General features: G+C 41.2%; 1 protein-coding gene across 2 annotated transcripts in view; it reads left to right on the top strand.

Annotated features, from left to right (window-relative positions):
- The window catches only part of CHST11 (carbohydrate sulfotransferase 11), a 331,339-nt gene that overhangs the window by 4,372 nt on the left and 304,617 nt on the right, over positions 1-22,350 (top strand). The gene's annotated exons all lie outside the window — the stretch shown is intronic.

Here is a 22,350-nt window from a genome sequence, read left to right as displayed (position 1 = left end):
CATCTTTTGCCAAGACAGTGCAGATAAATATCCCTAGAGGAAAGCTTACCTAGGCTGTGTTAGCTTCAGGCAGGCACCTACCACCTCGGGACTTTGTAAACACAATGCCAGAGGCGTAGCTTCTCCTTGGAGAAGCTCACAGGTAGGATGTTAAGTTACCTGATAAAATCATAGGATTTCACTGCAGCACTTTAACAGCCGGAGTATACATGGAGCCTGCAGGCTTACAGAATCTTTTCCTAGTAGTACAACCCTGGGAGAATCATTGCAATGTAGCAGGGAAGGCTGGACTTGTAAAGACCAGGTTCACAGCCCAGCTCGCTGTGGGACCCAGGGTGGGGGGCTTAATTTCTCTGGACTTTGGTTTCCTGATCTGTAAAATGTCAGCATTGGACTTAATGATCTTTAAACTCCCTTCAAACTCAGTCCGATGGCATACTTCTGTGATCTTGGGCAAATTATTCAACATCTCTGGGCCTCAGTTTCCTCTTATGTAAAATAAGGAAGTTGTACTTGTTCATCTCTAGGGTACCAATGAACATTTATTGAGTACCTCTGGTTCAGGTACCAGGCTAAGTGTTGGGAATATAAAGGCAAAAACAGTTCCTGTTCTAAAGGAGCTCATAGTCTACACAAACAGCTTTTTTTTTTTTCAACAATATGTATTCAGGGATAAATAGGGGAAAAAATCTCAGAGGATAGGCATTAAGGGGGACTGAGAAAGGCTTTTTACAGAGGGTGGGATGTTAGCCGAGGCTTGATGGAAGCTAGGGAAACTAGGAGATGGAGATGAGGAGGGCATTTCAGGCATGGTGGGTGGATAGTGAATGAAGTCTGGAGATAAAGTGCCATGGGTGAGGAATGGCAAGAAGAGAGTAGAAGTGGGGTGGGGAGGGTGCATCTAGGTTGCTCAATGGATAGAGAGCCAGGCCTGGAAATTGAAGGTCCTGGGTTCAAATGTGACCTCAGTTACTTCCTAGCTATGTGATCCTGGGCAAGTCACTTAATTAACCCCAATTGCCTAACCCTTACCACCTTGGAACCGATACTTATATCGATTCTAAGACAGAAGGTAAGAGTTTAAAAAAGAAAAAAGGGAATAAGGGGGAACCAGGTTATGCAGGACTTTCAGCTCTAAATCCCTGATCCTAAAATGAGACAATGCAAATATAATCACTCACATTTTCCAGATGAGGAAACAGAACATGCCTTCCATAGAGTAAGTACTTAATAGATGCAGGTTAGATAAATAAGCTGAGAGAAATAAAACATTAAAATGACCACTGAGGATGGAATTGTGCATCGGCTAAGGGGGCTTAGGGGAGCTTGGGGGAGAGGGGAAGAACATGAAATATGTAACTAGGGGAAAATATTCAAAATAAAAATTTAAAATAAAATAAAATGAACACAGAGGGTTTCTGCAGCCCTGGAATTTAGGATTTGAAATGATTTGTCCAAGGTCACTCCAGGCTTTTGTGTAAAATGTTGTTGAAGTCAGTGAAAATTTAACCAGCCTCTCTGTAGGCTCTGCCTATCGGCATATCTTGCTAACCATTTTGTGTCATACATCAAAGTGTCATAGAGTTTGAATGGGAAAGAAGACTGAAATAAACTCTGTGGAGTATGTGTTTTTATAGAATCACGGAATCTTAGCACCAGAAAGGGTCAAGAGGTCAGAGGAGTAGAGGTCTAGAGCTGGAAGGGACCTCAAAAACCACTTAATTCAACATCCTCATTTCTAAAATGAGGAAACTGAGGGCAAGAGAAGGGAAATGATAGCATCATAAATCTTTAGAGCTGGAAGGGATCTCAGAGAGTAGTTAGATGTTATTAGACTCTTATTTTACAGACAATAAAATTGAAGCCAGAGAAATGATTTCCTTAGGGTCATAGAGACAGGATTTGAACCCAGGTTATCTGACTCTAGAACCAATCGATTTTCCCATTGTACCAAATCTACCTCCCTTCCCAGATGACGATTTTTTTTTCAACATCCCAAACACATGGTAAGCCAGCTTCTGCTTGAACATCCTCCCTCTTTCCTCTTCTCCCCCTTAAAAAAAGTGACTAGGAAAAACATCTCCAGAGTCAGCCAGTTCCATTGATTTTTGGAGAGCCTTCATGCTTAAGAAATCTTTCATTACTTTGCTTCCCAGTAACTTTCCATAGAATGATTCCCTTTTCCCCATTCAGTTACTTGGATGGCATTGTTATCTTCTGTACAAAGTTCAGCTACAGATATTGTCCACCTGCAGAAGAAGGCAGAAGTTGGGCATCTTTTTCAGCGGCTCCTCTTTTGTGGGACTCAATGGGACTTCACTTTGTATTTGGAAGCCAATGTTCCCACAAAAGAAGCTGGGAGTAGAGATAGCTGCTCTCCTCCAATACCCACTTACTTTCTGCTGTCACCTGGGATCCCTTTGTCTCCGGCTTCCCCGACAAAGAGATGATGCTCTGCTTTTCTGGAGACCTACCTGGCTGCTGCACTTTTTTCATTCAATTTTCATGTGACCAGATTGCCAATAAAGCATCTATGGCTTTATTTTTCTTTTTAAAGTAAAAGAAAAGCTATCCTTGTAATTAGAATTGAGCACTTTTGGTAAAAATTTGAATTGTTTTATAGACACAGGCTTCCTGCTTTATGGGACTGTGGGTCTTTATTCATTTGCCTTTTCTTTTTCTTTTTTTTTTTTTTAAAGAATTGTCAACATGTCCTTTTGTCTCCCCCCACTCTCCCACTTTAAAGGGCAAAAAAAATTCTCTATTAAAAAAAAAAAAACAACAAACCCTCAATATAAGCCATAGTAGGGTCCAATGCTAGTTTTTTAACTGTTCAGAATTTCCTTTGTCCATAAGGGTCAGCCAATTTTAACTTAGATTATTTAAGGCCTCATAGTATTATCACTGTAGAGCTAGAAAGGGCCATCGAGGACATTTTACAGATGAGGAAAAGGAGGCCCATGGTTGTTGAGATTTGTACAAAGTTATGATGTCAAGATTGAGATTTGGACCAAGGTTCTCCTATTCCCAACCCAGGGCTTTTTCTATGGCATTAGCCAGAAAAGGGAAATAGGGAAACATGAGGGGAACGAAGGGGGATGTGGCTACGAGACAGATGAACAATCCTTGGCGATCTAATGAAGGATTGCCACGTAGAAGAGGGAAAAGGCTTGGTCTGCTTGGCCCCAGAAGGCAGATGTTGGCATAGTGGGGAGAAGTGGCAGAATGGCAGATCTTGACTTAATCTATAGAACACTTCCTAGTACTGAGTGTTCTCCCCTGGAGGTCTTCAAGCAGATGCTGGATGATCACAGATGGAAGTTGCTGCATTGAAGATGCCTCTTCAGAAATCTGTTGGACTGGATGGTCCCTGAGGTTCCTTTCAGCCCTGAGATTCTGGGCTTCTATAAGCAATGTGACCAGAATCACAAACCAATCTAGGTTGGGCCCAGTTTCATAACTTAATTAGAATGAGAAGAAGCTCCACTATATGCTGTTTCTTTAAGGACTTCTCCTTTCTTTGCCAACTCATCCCTGTAAAAATGGGCTTTATTATGGGAATTATTTCTTAGTAATTCTTAATAATAAATAATTGATTAAAAAGCAGTGTGGCTTTGGACTCTCTGGGACTGAAATTTATAGTCTCATAGATTTAGAGCTAGAAGGGACTTTAAAGGTCATCTAGTCTGAGCTTCCCATTTTACAAATGAAGAAACAGAAGTTTAGGGAGGTTAAGTTCATTCTCTTGTAGCAACAATTGCCAGACAGGTAATCCTAGTCATCAGGCACATTAGATAGTCACCCTTGGGCCATATATGATTCTAAGGGACCTCAGTGGCCTTCTTACCTAACCCTCTCCCCCAGTTTTTCAGATGCTAAAACACAGATCACACATGGAGTAGCCTTGTGAGAAGAGATTTGAACTCAAGTCTTTTGATTTCAGACTATTGTACCATGGTGTACCTCTTAATAGAATGGATTTTTTACAAACCCCCTTGTTTGCAAAACAAAATAAACCAACCCTTGTTTAGAGAAAATAAACCAAAAAACCCCTCCAAAAACCTTTTAAGGCTCTGTTGTCTTGCATGGGATCAATACTAGATCTTACTTAAACAGCATTTTCGTTTCATTTTTCTTTTAAATTAAACAAAACAAAACCCTGCACTGTTGCCATTCATAATCAGCTTGAGAAGTTTCTTTCTCTAAAAGAATCCTGGGGATTCATGATGTTATTTCATGCTGTGAAGTATACTGTATTCAACATCCACATAGTCCCCATGTATCTAGAGAGAGGAAGAGGATGCTTCTTAGTTCTGAGATGCTAACCAGCTCTGGCTATTTTGAAGCCTGAATACTCTTGGGAGGATGAGCCCCTCTGGATAACAGAGCTTCTCCACTGAGACAATATTTAACCCTTGAAGTACCAGTGAATTTTAAGTACTTTCAAAAAGTTTTATTTGAAATCATTCCCAAATATTTCTATGAACTTTTTTTTTTACTTATGCTTCCAAGATATAGAGGAGGTTCCAAGCCACACTTAGTAGGGATGCGCTATGCCTTAAAGGACTTGTGGTACCCGTGCCTGGCACATAAAACACTTCTTGACTTGACTTTTGATTGCTATTCCCCAGATTACCACTTGGAGGATGTCTCTCCCTCTCCTCCCTTCTCCTCCCCTCTTCCTTCTCTCCTTTTCTTCCTCTCTCTGTCTCTGTCTATCTCTCCCTCCCTCCATCCATCTCTCTCTCTCTCTCTCTCTCTCTCTCTCTCTCTCTCTCTCTCTCTCTCTTATATCTCTCTGACCCTCACTTTTTTGCTGGATGGGACTGACCTCTGTTCTGTTGACACATTAATAGCTCAGCTCTATATGAACCAGCTCTGTGGAGAATAACTCAGCATTAATCCCTTGCCTCTTTGCTAAGGATTTTTCCATCATTGTAGCATTTCACAAAATCACAATTTATACAGGATAGAAAGCAGCTTCATGCTAAATGAAAAAGTCCTGCCTCTTTCAATTAAAAACATAATTACTCCTCCAATCTCCATTACCTTTAAAACATTCAAAACACAACCCAAAAAGAGTTTGAGTACTGCAAAATTGGGAGGCCATTGTCTTGACTTAGAAGACTCCTACTTTAATTTATCCTCCGACTTGGTAGTGTTCTTATTTTCTAGTGTGATGTTTTGACACAGAGCATTCATCTCTGGGTTAGTGGCTAGCATTGACTTTAGATCATAGATGTAAAGCTGGAGGGGGAGGACCTGGGGTTCATCTAATCCATCTACCCCATTTTATAAATGAGAAAATCAAGAACCAGAGTAATGATATATTGTATATCATGGTTTTATGTGTCCCAAGTCATTTAGGATCACAAATCAAGAGCTAGAACAGACTTTGGAGATAATCCAGTCCAACTCTACTGATATTATAGATAAATCTGAGGCCCAGAAAAGAGGCGATTTGTCAAAAATTCTATAAGTAGCAGGTTGACTGTTCACCTGAGTGCAGTTTGGGGCATACATTGTCTTTTCGGAGAAATGGTCATTAATTCTCTTATATTGACCCACCCCCATTCATCCTCTGGAAGGAAGGAAGGGAGTCTGGCTATTTCATGGCAAAGTGGAAAAGAACTGGCTTTAGAACTAGCAGAGACAAATGTCTGAATCCTGCCTCTAGTACTTAGTACTTATGGAACCCCACATAATTAATTTCCTTTCTTTGAGCCTCAATTTATTCTTCTTCATCTGTTAAATGGGGATGATAATACCTGTAGTACTGGCATTACAAGTTTGGTGTGAGGATTCCTTGAAATAATGTTGGCAAATGCTTTGAAAACCTTAAGAGCTATATAGGAAATGTTTACATTGTTTTCTTGTGGCTTCAGGGGTAGTTAAAGGAGGGAGGATCTGACCATACCCAGAGCACAGTGGGATCTAGGCTGAAGATTGAATGGTTTTAAAATTCAGTAGAACTAACTTCTTATTGGCTCCTATTGATAAAGCACCATCTTACCAGATACTTTCTTCACAAGAATTTTGTGATGCAGGTGGTGCAACGATTATCACCCCCTTTTTAGAGATGGGAAAGTTGAGGCTAACTTGTAGCTATGTTAGAAAGAGAACCTATTCCTGGATCTTGCCCCCATAGCACTCTCTCTTAAGGGACTGTGTTCCTCTCCATTTCTAACCACATCCTAGTTCCTATCATCCTTCAAAGACTTGCTTAAATTCTATCTCCCCAACATTTATCCCTCTCCCTCCTTCCATCCAGAAGAATCTCTCCCATCTCTGAACATTGCTCCTTTTGCTATGATACTATTGTAATCGATAATGTCCATGTCCACTTGCCTGTGAACTATGAGAGGGGGAACCATGTCTTCTGTAGTAGGTGCTTAGTTAATATTTGTTGAATGGCTCTTTGAGAGTCTCCTGAGACTCTTTCATAAGGCTAAGTTCTGGGAAAGTTTGTAGAAACATTGACAAGTTGAAGTGAATTCTGGGAAGAAAATGGAGACCTTTCTATTCCTGGATCAGAGGGATTTAGGATGATTTTTTTGTTTTGTTTTGTTTATTTTTTTTTTTTAAACCCTGACCTTCCATCTTGGAGTCAATACTGTTTATTGGCTCCAAGGCAGAAGAGTGTTAAGGGCTAGGCAATGGGGGTTAAGTGACTTGCCCAGGGTCACACAGCTAGGAAGTGTCTGAAGTCAGATTTGAACCCAGGCTCTCAATCCACTGAGCCAACCAGCTGCCCCCTGGATTTAGATGTTTTGCAAGCTAAAGAGAAGGCTTGAGTATGGGTAGGAGGAGCAGGATAGGGAGCAGTTTTAGGGTGATAACTGAATTCAAACGTTTTGAAGAATTGTCACTTGGAGAGAGTTTATGCATATTCTGCTTGGTCCCAGGGGGCAGAACTGGGAACAATGGCGGTTGGAGGCACGAAGGGGTAGAGACTGTTAAGATGATTATCTAGAAACACTTCCTTAGCAAACAGAGCTGTCTTGACTTGCCCTAAGAGGCAGTGCCTTCCTCTTCCCTGGAGGTCTTCTAAGATAAGCCGGATGGCCATCTCTGGTGTTTACTGTGGCAAATTGGACTCAGTAATCTCCAACTCTGTAACATTCTGAGTGTTTCATTTTTATCTTTGTCTCCAAATCTTGGTCTCTCTCTCTCTCTCTCTCCCTTTCTCTCTCCCTCTCTCTCTCTTTCTCATCTATCTGTCTGCCTATTTATATATCTATCTGTCTGTCTATCTGTCTGTCTATCTATCTATCTGTCTGTCTATCCATCCATCCATCCATCCATCCACAGACCTTTACCTTCCATCTTAGACTTCCTACTGTTCCAAGGAAGGGAGGGTAAGTTTGAGTCCTTCTCTTGCTTTTTGGTAGCCTGGGGTCACTCCTCAGTGTGTCCAGCCAGTGATAGGGAAAGCTAGGGGAGAAGAATGCCTCTGCTCTCTTGGAGTTCTTTGGTCCCTCGACCTGCAGCTCTGGCAGCAGATAAATTCTCCCTAGGAGGTTGGGAGTTTGGAATCTAGAATACTCAGGAAGCTGCTTCTTCCCCGCCAGTGGGTGGAAAGGGGAGGGCACCTGAAGAATGAAACTTGGCTTCTCGTCCCCGTCTTTTGCCTGGAGTTTGGCCACCATTGTCTAGTGCTAAATCATGCTGCCTTGGGTTATCTTCATATCAAAGGGTCCCATCTTTTTGTGTTACCCCGCTGGACTGTGGGAGAGCCCAGGGGTTAATTGTTGAGCCCTGAAACAGCACAAATAGGCTTGCTGGGGGGGGGTTTCCATTCACTTCTCCAGCCTTTTGTATTCCCTCTGAAATCAGAGAGCTTCTTTCTTTTGCCCTTTTAGGCCTGACTGACTGCAACACTTGACACTGATTTAAAAAGAGCTGATTTATTAAAATACACACCTCCCCTCTGGTCTGCTCTTTTTTTCTCTCCCTTTTTCCTAAACTGAATAAGAGGCCATATGGGGTGTGGTGGATATAGAACCCACTTTGAATCTAGGTGACCCAGTGGTTAGAGCTGGGCCTGAAATCAGGAAGGCCGAGTGGCTTTCTGTATAACTGAGTGGCTTTCTGTATAATTTGAGGGACCCCAGAATGGAAGAACAGATTTGGGAATGGAACAAACAAACTGGGAGTCCCTTGTCCTAAAACTTAACCTTTATGGGAGGCAATAATAGATTTTATAGTGATATTATCTAACATTTCTATTGTACTTTGAGAAGCAAAGCTCCTTGCTGGGAATTCCAAGAAAGACAAAAGATTGGCTCTGCTCTCAGTGAGCTCACAGGGGGCTATTATTATCTCCATTTTACAGATGAGAAAACTGAGGCTCAGAGTGAGAAAGGTCAATACCTTGTCACGTGGGATCACATGGCTCCTGAGGACCACCGACTCTATCTGTGTAACCTTGGACAAATCACCTTGGCTTTCTCCTTTGTAAAAAAGAGCGAATTGACTAGATGCCCTCAGAAGCCCCTTCCAGCTCTGGATCTGTGACCCTCTTCTCCTTGTGTCCTATTGAAATGGGGTGGGAGTGTTTGGGGCTTCTAGAAGAGGCAGTTCTAGAGATAATTCCTTTATTCAGAGATTTGTGCCATGAGATTCTTTGCTTCTAGTGCCTAGGAAAGCAAATAGAGATTTAAAAATAAATACCAGTCCCATGGTGAGTACATGTCTGCATAAAAAGAGCAGAGGGAAGGGGAGGATATTGTGTTCTCAAACACTTCCTTCCTCCCCCCTCCCCCTGCTTCTTTTATTTTCAGAGGAAATAAACCATGCATAGATTAAGAGCCCTTAACTGTCAGCTCATCAGCCTGTGCGTGTCACTGCTGAGTTTAAGCATGGTAGCAAAAATGGAGAGACTGTATGATTTCTTGGAAAGTGAACTGGCCTGGGGAACAAAAACTAAAAATTCCATCCAATTTATTAGACACCTACTATGTGTCATTCCCTGTACTAAAAGACTGGGAGTGGTGGTGGTGGTGGGGGGGAATCTTAAACAGTCCCTGTCCTCCAGAAGCTTGCAGTTTACCTGCCTAGATTGTTAGTTTTCTTAGACAAGTCACCTTAATTCTCATCGAATTGTCTTCTGTCTAAAATGAAAGCAAGCGTTGGACTAGACATTCCTTAGGGCCAGTTCTCACTTGAATCATTCATCAATTGTTCCTCTAAACCAGAAATAGGGAGGTTTTAGCAAAAGTGGAACTGAGATGAGTCATGGAGGTCAAAAATAGGTAGTTCTCATCAATCTGTCATAGCGTCAGGATCATGACCTAAAATGGGATCCTTTTTGATTCTTCTATAGCCCTGATGGTGAACCTACGGCACATGTGCCAGAGATGGTGAACCTACGGCACATGTGCCAGAGATGGTGAACCTACGGCACACATGCCAAGCCCTCTCTTTGGGCATGTACACCGAAGCCCACTAGAGTTCATTGCTAGAAAGGCTGCTCCTTCCCCCTTTCTACATGTTTGAAGATTGTTTTTTTTTTTTTTTTTTTTTTTTTTTACTTCACCCACCGCTCTGCCCAGGAGCCCAATGGGAGTGCTTTCTCCCTCCTCTGTGTGGGGTAAGGTTGGGTGGGCACTTGGCTTGTGGCAGGGACGGGGCAAGGCACACGGTCTCTAAAAGGCTCTCCATCCCTGTTTTGTTAAGAATGGTGACCGTAGGTGCAATCTATTTGGATAGGCAAGAAGGCCAGGACTGCTGCTAAGTAAGAATCAGTATAAAAACCTACGCTGGGGTTCAGAGAATAAAGCGTACAAATGAAAGATGAAAGAGGAGTCAAGAGTATCTGGTGCCCCTGTCCCACCCCTCCATGACCATAGACCTAATCTAGTGTCATCTTGAAATAAAGAAGTTGCATGTCCCATGGAACTGTGACCCGGCCAGATCCCTTCTGGAGTATCCTTAGATTTGTACAGTAGTTTTCAATAGGATATTGACAGTTTGTTGGAGATAAGATTTGAAACTCCATCAAATTGGTTGAAGGAATTAGGAATGGAGGTGGGTAGGAATGATTTAAGACTAGGATGTTTTCTTGCCTTTGTTCTCCAGGGTCTGGTTTGGTTTAAAACAAACAAACAAACAAAAACTCTTACCTTCTGGAATCAATATTATATATTAGCTCCAAGACAGAAGAGTGGTGAGTGCCAGGCAACAGGCTCAGGGTGTAGGTGTTACAGTGATCCCTGTTTTAAAGTGGATAAAAATGAGACAGGCTAACGTTAGGTGATTTGCCCACTGGGCACACAGCTAGTAAGTGTCTGAAGCCAGAACTTCTGAGCCCTTTTGATTCCTGGACCAACCCTCTGTCCACTGTGCCATCCAGCTACCACCTAGCTGCATTGTAGATAAAGTGACTTCAGATTCCAGATACCTGGGTTCAAGTTTCTCTTTGGACCCAGAATGGCTGCGTGACCCTAGGTGAGTCACATAACCTCTCTGTGTCCCCAGGTAATATTATGAAAATAAATTTCAGAATAGGCGCTGATTTGCTCTGACAGAGAAAGTTTCTTCACGGGAATTTCCTAAGCTGAAGAATATGACAGCTGGGTAAAAACAAACAAACTTCTTCAAGATTGGACCTACCTGAAAATAAAATGGTCATTTGGCTGGGGAAGTAGTGAGTCCTCCAAATCACTGGTCTTTTAAAGTGGATTATTGTAGAAAGCATTCTGGTCGGGTTTGAACTAAGTTGCTAAAGGAAAGGAGAAGTTTCTTTCCATTCTTTCCAAGATTACTGACTTGCTCACATCCCTGGGCTTGTTCAATATTTACCAATTTTTTTTCTGAAGACTTGTCAGGGTAAAGGGTCATAGGATTGGGGGCAGCTGGGTGGCTCAGTGGATTGAGAGCCAGGCCTAGAAACAGGAAGTCCTAGGTTCAAATCTGGCCTCAGACACTTCCTAGTTGTGTGACCCTGGGCAAGTCACTTAACCATCATTGCCTAGCCCTTACCTCTCTTCTGCCTTGGAGCCAATACACAGTATTGACTCCAAGATGGAAGGTAAGGGTTTATTTAAAAAAATAATAATAAAAATTAAAAAAGATCATAGGATCATAGTCCTGATAATAGAAGGGGCTTCCGGGCTCATCTATTTCAACTCTTCATTTTACAGATGAGAAAATTGAGACCCTAAGAAGTTCCACGACTTACTTGAGGCATGTAGTTGGTGATCTTCAGAGGCAGGATTTGAATTCAGATCTGACTTGAAAATCAGCACCCTCTTTTCCTCTAGCAAAGCTCTACATGATGGTATCAGCTTCAGAGGTGATAAGATCAAAACGTCCACCAGACAGGGACGATAGTTCTAGGCAGATTGGTCTGAAATGAAGGGCTCCGGAAGAGTTCCTGGGAACAACCACCACCAGACAAGTCTACAAAGACTCCCCTCCCCACCTTGCCAGCCAAGTTAGACTCACTTCTTTGGGGGTTTCTTGGAGAAATGTAAAGTTCAACTGAGTTAATACTTTGCTCCCCAGTAGGCTAACACTTAAAACGAATCCCTGCTGATGGGCTGCCACTCATCTGATGAACTCTTCTTCCCTAGGGAAAAACTGGACCCAGAGTGAAAGGGACACCGGGCTGTCAGTTTTACTTTAGGACAAAGTGAGAGGGAGGGAGGACCAAGTGAGCGATAGCCCTAGCTGGGTTGGGCAATCATAGGATCAGAGATTTAGAGGCAGAAGGCATTTTTGAGGCCATCAAGTCCAAACCCCTTATTTTACAGATGAGGAAACGGAGGCCCAGCGAGGAGGGCTTGCTCAAGGTCTCTTGGGCAGCAGACCTCAGAAGTAGAACCTGAAGCTAGATGCTTCTGTCTCGTAAGCTCACCCAAGCCTTGCAGAGGAGAGTAAGGAAGCAAAATCATCAGAAAGCAGGCAGGAAATGAAACAAATCTTGCTTACTGTTTCTATTTGGGTTGGCCCTGGAGGGGCCCAATGTCTTCTCTAAATGCTTGGGCACTTGAGCTCTTCAAAGAATATTCATCTTTGTACTTTACTCTGAGAATTCTTTGTTCTCCTTTTCACTTGGGTTTGCTGGAGATACTCAGTAATTTAGGTTGAAATTGTCCTGCCTCCCTGTTCTTAGTTACTTGCTTGGGGTGGCTTTAGTGCCTCTTTTCCCGCATGGCATCTGGAAAGGACTTTAATTTTTTTAAGTTTTTATTTTGAATATTTTCTCCTAGTTACATATTTCATGTTTTTTCCCTCTCCCCCAAGCCCTCCTAGCCCCCCTTAGCCAACACACAATTCCACTGGGTTTTACATGTATCATTGATCAAGACCTAATTCCATATTATTGATAGTTGGACTAGAGTTATCATTTAGTGTCTACATCCCCAATAATATCCCCATCAGCCCATGTGATCAGGCAGTTGTTTTTCTTCTGTTTTTCTCCTCTCACAATTCTTCCTCTAAATGTTGCTAGTTTTCTTTCTCATTAAGTCCCTCAGAGTTGTCCTGGGTCATTGCATTGCTGCTAGTACAGGAGTCCATTACATTGGATTTTACCACAGTGTATCAGTCTCTTTGTACAGTGTTCTCCTGGTTCTGTTCCTTTCACTCTGCATCAGCTCCTGGAGGTCGTTCCAGTTCACATGGAATTCCTCCAGTTTATTATTCCTTTGAGCTCAATAGTATTCCATCACCAACAGATACCACAATTTGTTCAGCCATTCCCCAATAGAAGGACATTCTCTCATTTGGAAAGGTTTCTAGTCCAATCCCTTCATTTTACAGATAATAATAAAAACAATTTTTCCTGTATATTATTTCATTTGACTCTCTCAGCAACCCTATGATAATAGCTACTATTTATGTACAGCTAGATGACTAGAATAGATAGAATCCTGGATCTGAAGCAATCTCAGACTCCCTCCTGAGTTCAAATGTGGCTTCACTTACTAGCTTCGTGACCCTAGTCAAGTCACTTAACCCTGTCTCAGTTTCCTCCTCTGTAAAATGAACTGGAGGAAGAAGTGGCAAACTACTCTAATATTTTTGCTAAAAGGACCCCAAAATGGGGTCACAAAGTCTAACATGACTAAAAAACCAACTAAATAACAGCAAGATATTTATGCGGAGTTTTAAGGTTTACAAAATGCTTTACAAATATTTTTTTCTCATTTGTTCTTCACAACAAAACTGGGAGATCAGTGCTATTATCCCCCTCATTTTAGAGATGGTAAAACTGAGGCAGGCAATGGTTAAAATGATTTACCTAGGGTCACATAGCCAATGTCTAGAGGCAGGATTTGAACTGAGACCTCCCTGACTTCAGTCCCAGCTCTCCAGCCATTATGCCACCTTGATTTCCCTCTAAAGATTATTATTATTATCCCCATTTTACAGGGAAGGAAATTGAGCCCAAGAGGGGTTAAATGATTTGTTCAAGGTCATACAAATAGTAAGACAGAGGTGAAATCAGAACTTCGCTTGACTTCAAAGCCAAACAGGGCCAAGTGACTTACCCAGGATCACACAGTTAGAAAGTATCGATTTTCTTGGCTAGTTGATGTTTGCAGACATTTCAGATATTTTTTCTGACTATGAATACAAGATGATACAATCTTTCAGTTAGTTCCAGCTATTGCTTCTAGGAGCCAGTACAAAATGCTCTTTTTGGCATTCAATGCCCTTCCTCCCTTTCTAACGCTTCTTGTGCCTTCCTCTCCAACTCTCTTTAATCTAGCAGCATCAGCCCTGTGACTGTTCCACCAACAAGACATTCTTATCTCTTGGTTCTGGGCAGTCTCTGACTGTCCCCCATGCCTGAAATGCTCTCCTCCTCCTCCTCTAACCACTGACTTCCTGACTGCCTTTAACTCCCTTCTAAAATTCCACCTTTTCCAGGAAGCCCTCCCCAATCCTTCTTCATTTCATGTCTTTCCCAATTTGGCAGAACCTTTATATCTCACATTGTATACCAAGATAAGGTCAAAATGAGTAGACAATTTAGACATAAATAGTGATATCATATGCAAATCAGGGGAGCATGGAAAATTTTAAGTGTCACATCTTTGGATAAGAGAAGAATTTATGACTGAACAAGAGGTGGACAGCCTTACAGGCTGTACAAGGAATATTTTTGATTAAATTAAAAAGATTCTGTACAAACAAAACCAATGCTGCCAAGATTAGAGGGAAAGCAGGAAACTGGGAAGAATTTTTACAGTAAGTTTTTCTGATAAGGTCTCATTTCTCAAATATATAGAGAATGGAGTCAACTTTATGAGAATATATTCATTCCCCAGTTGACAAATGCTCAAAGGATATGAACTGGCAGTTTTTGGAAGGAGAAATCAAAGCTATTTCCAGTCATATAAGAAAATGCTCTAAATCACTATTGATTAGAAAAATGCAAATTAAAACAACTCCTAGGTACCACCTCACATGTATCATATTAGCTAATATGACAGAAAAGAAAAATGACCAATATTGGAAGGGATGTGGGAAAATTGGGAAACTAATACCTTGTTAATGGAGTTGTGAACTGATCTGAACATTCTGGAGAACAATTTGGAATTCTATCCAAAGGGTTATAAAACTGTGCATACTCTTTGACTTAACAATACCACTACTAGTTCTTATTCCAAGGAGATCAAAGAAAAAAGGACCTTTTATCTACAAAAATATTTACAGCACTTCTTTTTGTGGTGGCAAAGAATTAGAAATCAAGGGACATCCATCAGTTGGAGAATGGCTAGACAAGTTATAGTATATGGTTTTGATGGAATACTATTGTGCTATAAGAAATAATGAGCAGAACGCTTTCAGAAAAATCTGGGATGACTTGTTTGAACCGATGCAGAGTGAAGCGAGCAGAACCAGGAGAACATCGTACACAGTAAGAGCAATATTACACAGTAATCAACTGCGAATGACTTTGTCTCAGCAATATAATGATCCAAGATAATCCCAAAGGACTCATGATGAATAGAAAACAACTGATAGAATTTGAATGTAGATAGAAGCATAGTTTTTTCACTTTCTCTTTTTTTTTGTGACATGACTAACATGGAAGTATGTTTTGCTTGCCTGAACATGTATAATCTATATCAAGCTGTTTGCTTTCTCAAGGAATGGGGAAGAGAGAGATGGAGGAAGGGAATGAGTTTGGAACTCAAAACTTTAGCAAATGAATGTCAAAAAAATTTTACATTTAATTGAGAAACAGATGAAATAGGAAAACAAAATAAAATTTCAGTGCTTTCCTCTTTTAATTACTTTTCCATTTATCCTGTGTCTAACTTGCTTTTTTTTTTTTTTAAAGAATGCTTACTTTATGTTTTAATAACAGCTCTAATACAGAAGGGTAAAGGCTAGGAAAAGAGGGTTAAGTGATTTGTCCAGGGTCACAAGACTAGGAAGTGTCTGAAGCCACATTTGAACCCAAGTAACTCCCAATTCCAGGCCCGGGACTCTGACCCTTGTGTCATCTAGCTGCTTTGTATATACATTTGTTTTCATGTTGTTTCTCCAGTTAGACTTTAAGCTTTTTGAGGGCAGAGACTATCTTTTGCCTCTTTTTATATTCTTGGTTAGCTTAGCACAGTGCCCAATTGATTGACTGGTCACTGAATAAATTTTATAGGAAAGGGGGTTTTAACTCAATGCATTTTGTCTATTTAAATGCATTAATGTTGTCTCCTCTGACAGAATGCAAGCTCACTTAGGGCAGTCAGTATTTTATTTTTTCTTTGTATTCTACTAAATGATCATGGGTTGATTTCAATGTGCAGATGAATGTTAACAGTTGAAGCTGGTAAAGAAATATTTTTTCTTTAAAAATAAAACATTTTTTAATTAAAAATTTTTTTAATTTCTTAAAATTTTTAAATTTCTTTAAAAATTAAAAAAAAGAAAAAAGTATTTCATTCCTTGTCATTAGGGGAATGTTTGATTGGACCATTTCTCGGGCCCATGTTTTAGAAATGGCCCTTGATCAAATGACAAGTGTCCAGAAAAGGACATTTGGGATTGTGAAAGATTTGTGAGGTCATGCTATATGAGGATTAGCTGAAGGAAATTGGAATGTTTAGCCTGGAGAAGAGAAGACTAAGAGAATTAAAGCTGTCTTCAAATATTTACTGAGGCTGACATTTGAAGAGAGATTAGAATGTTCTGTTTGATACCAGAGAGAAGAACCAAGAGTGATTTGGTAAATTTAGGCTGGATGTTAGAAGATCTTCCCATCAGTGAAGGCAGTCTTATAGGAAAATGAGCAGATTTCCTCTCACTGGAGGTCGTAGAAGCTGAAACTGGACGCCTGTTTGCCAGGGATATTCTAGAAAGATTCTTTAATTGGATTAAATGGCCTTTGGGGTCAGTCAGTTGCCCAGCATTTATTAAGCACCTGTGATCTACCAGGCTCTTTACTAAGTGCTGGAAGTAGAGAGGCAGAAAGCAGCCCCTGCCCTCAAGGAGCTCACCATCTAATGGGGGAGATGACGTGCCAGTAACTATATTATGGAAAAAAGAATAAATTGAAGGTAATCAACAGAGGGATGACATTAATGGAAACTAGAAAAGTCTTCTTGAAGAAGATGGGATTTAGCTGGACCTTGAGACCTGGAGTTAGAAAGACCTGAATCCAAATCTAGTCTCAGACTCTTACTGGTTGTGTGACCCTAGATCAGTGGTTCCCAAACTTTTTTGGCCTACTGCTCCCTTTCCAGAAAAAAATATTATTTAGCCCCTGGAAATTAATTTTTTAAAATTTTAATAGCAATTAATAGGAAAGATAAATGCACCTGTGGCCATCACCGCTCCCTGTATTGCTGCAGCACCCACCAGGGGGCGGTGGCGCCCACTTTGGGAATCACTGCCCTAGATAAATCACTTCACTCTGTTTGTCTCAGTTTCCTCATCTGTAAAATGAGCTAGAGGAGGAACTGTCAAACTATTCTAATATCTTTGCTAAGAAAACCCCATATGGGGTCACAGTGGGACATGACTGGATAACGACAAATTAAATGCTTAGTATGTGCTAAGTAAGCACTGTGCTGAGAAGTCTTGAGGCTACAAAAAAGGTGAAAAATAATCCCTTCTCTCAAATAAAAATGTGTACAGTTGGGAGATGGAGTGTCTTGTGGGAGCAACAGCAAGGTGGCCAGTGCTCCTGGGTCTAAGTACATATGGAGGAGAATAAGACTTGAGAAGACAAGAAAAGTGAAGGGGGGGGGGGAGGTTGTGAAGAACTTTAACTGCCCAACAAAGGACTTTATATTTGATCCTGGAGATAACAGGGAAGTGACATGGTTTAGACCCGGTTTTTTGGAAAACCACTGGCAGCTGTATGACAGATAGATTGAAGAGGGGAGACACTTGAGGGATGGAGACCAGTGGAGGGAGAAAGGCTGGAGTTTACTGAGTGGTGGGTATGGTGTGGGGCACAGTCCTACTGACTCTGAATTTCTGTGTTTCTGTGAGACTAGATGACCATCTTTTGGAAATTTTTGAAAATTGATTCCTGCTTGGTAGGCAAGTCAAAAACAGAGAACCACTAAGGTCTCCTTTTATTCTGATTCCATAACCAAGAACTAACGTCCTTTGATGCCTCGGTGGAAAAATAACAAAGGAAAACAGTCTCTGCTTTCAGAGTTTACTTTCTGTAAACTTGTGAAATAACATCCCTTAGTATACTGGGGGGGGGGGGAGAGTACTGTCTACAACCCCCTTTTGCCTTTCTGTCTCCTCCTCCACCAGTGCCACTTCCCCTGCTGAAGTTGGGTCTCCAAGTGCCATGGAACTTCCCTCTCCCCTTTCCGGGTTCTAGTCTGGGAAGCCAGAAAGCCAAATTTATAAAGAATTCTTAGTGTCAACCAGGCCTTGGGAAGACTCTCAGATTTGGTCCAGAAAGAGCCATTTGGAGGCCTTTTGTCTGAGGTGGAGGCTGCTTCCTGTTTGACCTCTGGCTAAGGCAGAATGGGTATGGCCACAGTTCCTTCGGTGCCTCTGAAATCTCTACGTTTTAACCTTCTCCATAAAGTCATTTGGTTGAGAGGGCTTTTAAAGGACGTTTACTCTGACCCCCTCCTTTTATGGATGAAGAAGCAGAGATGCAGAGAAGTTTCCCAAGGTCACAGAGTGAATAGCAGAGCTGGAATTAGAAATCACATCCTTTATTACAAATTCATTGCTTTTTCTACTATGTACATTTTTATTTTAAAACAATCTTAAGAATAAATAACCAATAACTTTGGTTATTTTGTAAGAAACAAGTTGCATCTGGGGAGGGGGAGATGCCCATGTCTTTCCCCATCTTCAGAAAAACCTCATTTTATCTTTCTATTGTCACAATCATTCTATATTTCTTCTGCCCTTTGTGGCTAAACTTTTTTCTTTTTAATCTACAATTGTCCTCTCTTCTTAATTCCTTACAATCTGACTTCTGACCTCATTTCATTGAAATTGTTCTCTTCAAAGTGACCAATCATTTCTTTATTTGTCTCTGTAAAACAGCAACAACAACAACAAAAAACAACCCTTGCCTTCCGTCTTAGAATCCATACTAAGTTTTGGTTCCAAGGCTGAAGAATGGTAAAGGATAGGCTGTTGGGATTAAGTGACTTGCCCAGGGTCACACAACTGGTAAATGTCTGAGACCAGATTGAACCCAGGTCCTCCCGTCTCCAGGGCCTGGCGCTCTATCCACTGAGCCACCTAGCTGCCCCCTTATTATATGTGTGTGTATCACACACATACATACATATATATGTATATACATATGTTTAAAGGAATGTTTCTCATTATGAGAAAACATAGATTGGAAATCCTTTGACTTTGGGCCACTTGTGACCTCTTTGGACCTTAGTTTCCTTATCTGAAAGTGAGGAGTTGGCTCAGATGATCTTTCTAAAGGAGCAGAACCAGGAGAACCTTATATACAGAGACAGACACGCTGTGGCACAACTGAATGTAGTGGACTTCTCCACTAGCAATGCAATGATCCAGGACACTTCTGAGGGACTTAAGAGAAAGAACGCTGTCCACATACAGAAGAAGAACCGTGGGATCAGAAACACAGAAGAAAAACAACTGCTTGGTCACATGGGTCGATAGGGATGTGATTGGGGATGTAGACTCTAAGCGATCACCCTAATGCAAATATCAATAATATGGAATTAGGTCTTGATCAATGATACATGTAAAAGCCAGTGGAATTGCACATTGGCTACAGGAGGGGGGTGGGAGGAGGGGAGGGAAAGAACAGGAATCATGTAATCATGGAAAAATTTTCTTAATTAATCAATTAAATAAAATTTAAAAAAAGAAAATGGAAAGGAATAGTAAAAAAAAAAAAAAGATGACCTTTCTAAGTTCTCTCCCAGCTCCAGAGCCAAAATCTTATGAGTCCATTCCAGACTAGTAGCTATTTGTAGACTAGAGATGGTAGAGGGGATATTCAGGAGATCAGGAAACTGGGGGGACAGTATTCCAGCAGTCCAGGGGAGAGATACTGAGTCCTTATGCTAGGTAAGTCATAGCAAGAATAGAAAAGAAGTAGATGCAAGATGGATCGCTGAAGTACAACCGGCCATGTTATTTTCCTTTGAGTGTGAAATGTAGTTGTGATTCGTCTCCATGCAGAATGTCATTTTAAGTGAGAACTCTTGTCTTCCCTGGAAAGTAACTCTTTACTGTCTGTCTCTGTGGAGAGCCGAGATCTAAGTTCTGGGAATACAGTCAGACAAACCTTTGGATCTACCCCACTCCCCTGCCCCCAGCCCAGCACACAAACCAACCCATTCTCTCTCTTGCCAGGTATCCAGGCTTAATATGGGTCAGCTCTGATTTGTGTTGAGAGCGGCAGAAATCAGAAAAGTCAATCATCTTTCAGCATCTGTTAAGCACCTACTGTGTGCCAGGAGCTGGGCTAAGTGCTGGGCATACAAAGAAAGTCTGTTCTCAAGGAGCTCCCTCACACTCTAATAGAGGAGATCACATACAAACAAGATGAGACTTCAACCAGTAGTAGCCTGGTTCCAGGCAGGAGATACTGAAGACTTGCTCTACAGTGGCAGCAGTATTCGAGAGGAAAAAGTCAAATTTGAGGGATGTCATGAATGGCAAATTGACAGAAATTGGTAACAGGGTTTGAGAGAGTGAGGAGTTAAGGATAACCCCTACAATTCAAGCCTGGGTGCCTGGGAAGATGGCGGTGCCCCCAACAGTAATGGAAAAGAAGAGAAGGAGAGAGTAGAGAGTGGATCAGCCTTGGAATCAAGCTCTGCCTTTGACACATATTGTCTAAATGACCCTGGACAAATCCCTTAATCTCTTAGTATCCAGGCCAGTGTTGTCAAACTCAAGCAAATGGGAAGAGGGGCAGTAAATGTACAAACATATGTGAGGTCCCAGTGTGCCACAAGTTGACTTAGAAAACCACATATTGACATTATCTATATTCTATTCTATTCTATTCTATTCTATTCTATTCTATTCTATTCTATTCTATTCTATTCTATTCTATTTATTTATTTATTTATTTATTCATTCATTCATTTATTTATTTGTTTGTTTGTTTGTTTGTTTGTTTATTTATTTTGACATTTACATTTAATTTCTATTTCCCAATTGTGTTTAATCTTGTTGGAGGGGGCACTTATGAGGGCTGCTTATTTGACATCTCTGCCCCAGGTTATTATCTTAGACTAGAAGATTTAGGGCAAGTGCCAATATACATTGGCAGAAGTGGTTTCTTTAATGTGAGTTCCCAATAAAAATGAAACCACAGGTCTAGATCCATCTTCCTAAAAACACAAAGACACATTCCTTTTTTCCAAAAGAAGGACAACCTATTACTAGGCTAGATTGATTTTTCACCTGATTGAAGACAACTTCATTACTACTTTTTTCTTTTAACCTATTGTCTTAATATGAATTCTGAGACTGAAGAGTGGCAAGGGTTAGGCAGTTTGGGGTAAGCAACTTGCCCAGGATTACATAGCTAGGAAGTGTCTTAAGCCAGATTTGAACCCACATCCTCCTGGTTCCAGACCAGGCACTCTACCTACTGTGCTACCTAGCTGCCCCAAACCTTTTTACTTCTATGAAACAGCCTGGCATAGTTGATAGAGGTCCAGCCCATGAATCAGGGAAACCTGGCTTCACATTTATCCTCATGTATATTGACTGGCTGACTTTGGGCAAGTCACTTACCTCTTTGGTTCCCCCAGGTAACTCTCTAAGGACATATGATTACTAGGTTTGGAGAGTTCTCTGTAGTGGATTTATAGGACTAGAGTGAAAAATCATTTTTTTCTTTTTTTCTTTTTTAAATTTTCTTTTGAATATTTTCCCCTAGTTACATGTTGCATGTTCTTTCCCTCTCCCCCAAACCCCCCTAACCCCCCATAGCCGATGCACAATTCCACTGGGTTTTACATGTATCATTGATTAAGACCTAATTCCATATTATTGATAGTTGGACTAGAGTTATTGTTTAGTGTCTACATCCCCAATAATATTCCCATCAGCCCATGTGTTCAAGCAGTTGTGAAAAACCATTTTTATGAAAGGGGATATGCTCACCTAACTTCAGTTAACACTGTTCCTTCCTAAAATAATATGCAAAATCCCTTGGGTTAATAGGGGGCAACATGCCTGAATAAGTCTGCAGGAATGGGGAAGGCTTTGTTGGGAACAGAATATCAGGGAATACTAATGTCCTAACTGAGGGGATTCTCACTTGTGGAAATAAGGATGATGTTATTCTCGGAACTGGAGCAGCAGTAAACAGTTGAGAAAGCTCCAGAGACTGGCCCCATCCTTGTCATCTGTGGTCATTTGGAGCGTCCTGGGGACAAGGGGAATCTCATCCATGGCCCACCAGGGAGCAGGACCAAAGGGAACAGCATCATAGATCTGGGTCTGGAAGGGGCTTCGTGTCTTTGCCTTCATCTTTTTCCCTCTACAGATGGGGAAAATGAGCTTTAGAAAGGGGATATATTTTGCCTAATGTCACACAGGTACAGACTCCATCCAGTCAAGGTGTCCAGAGGTAGAATAGAACATCTCTTCTGTGAAGGAAGAGACTTAGTGCTTGTTGATCAACTAACGGAAGTTTTTGGATGAATTTTGTATCCCGGTATCTTGCGTGGAACAGAGGTTTATCATGTGTTGAATGATAAAGGCGGGAGTAGGGCAAACATCCTTAGTTTCATACAGTAAAAGAATTGGTCAGCTGAGTTCTGACTTGGGGTCAGGTAGTCTGGTTTCTGGTCTGTTTCAATACAACTTTGATGTGTGATCTTCAACGAGAAAACCTTTTTTTTCCACAGTAAGGGGGTCTAAAAGTAGATATTTTCTTCCTTTCTT

Source organism: Gracilinanus agilis, chromosome 5, assembly GCF_016433145.1.
Source record: "Gracilinanus agilis isolate LMUSP501 chromosome 5, AgileGrace, whole genome shotgun sequence".
Taxonomy (NCBI): Eukaryota; Metazoa; Chordata; class Mammalia; order Didelphimorphia; family Didelphidae; genus Gracilinanus; species Gracilinanus agilis.
Note: the sequence above shows the minus strand (reverse complement) of the source record. Positions and strands in the feature narration are given on the sequence as shown.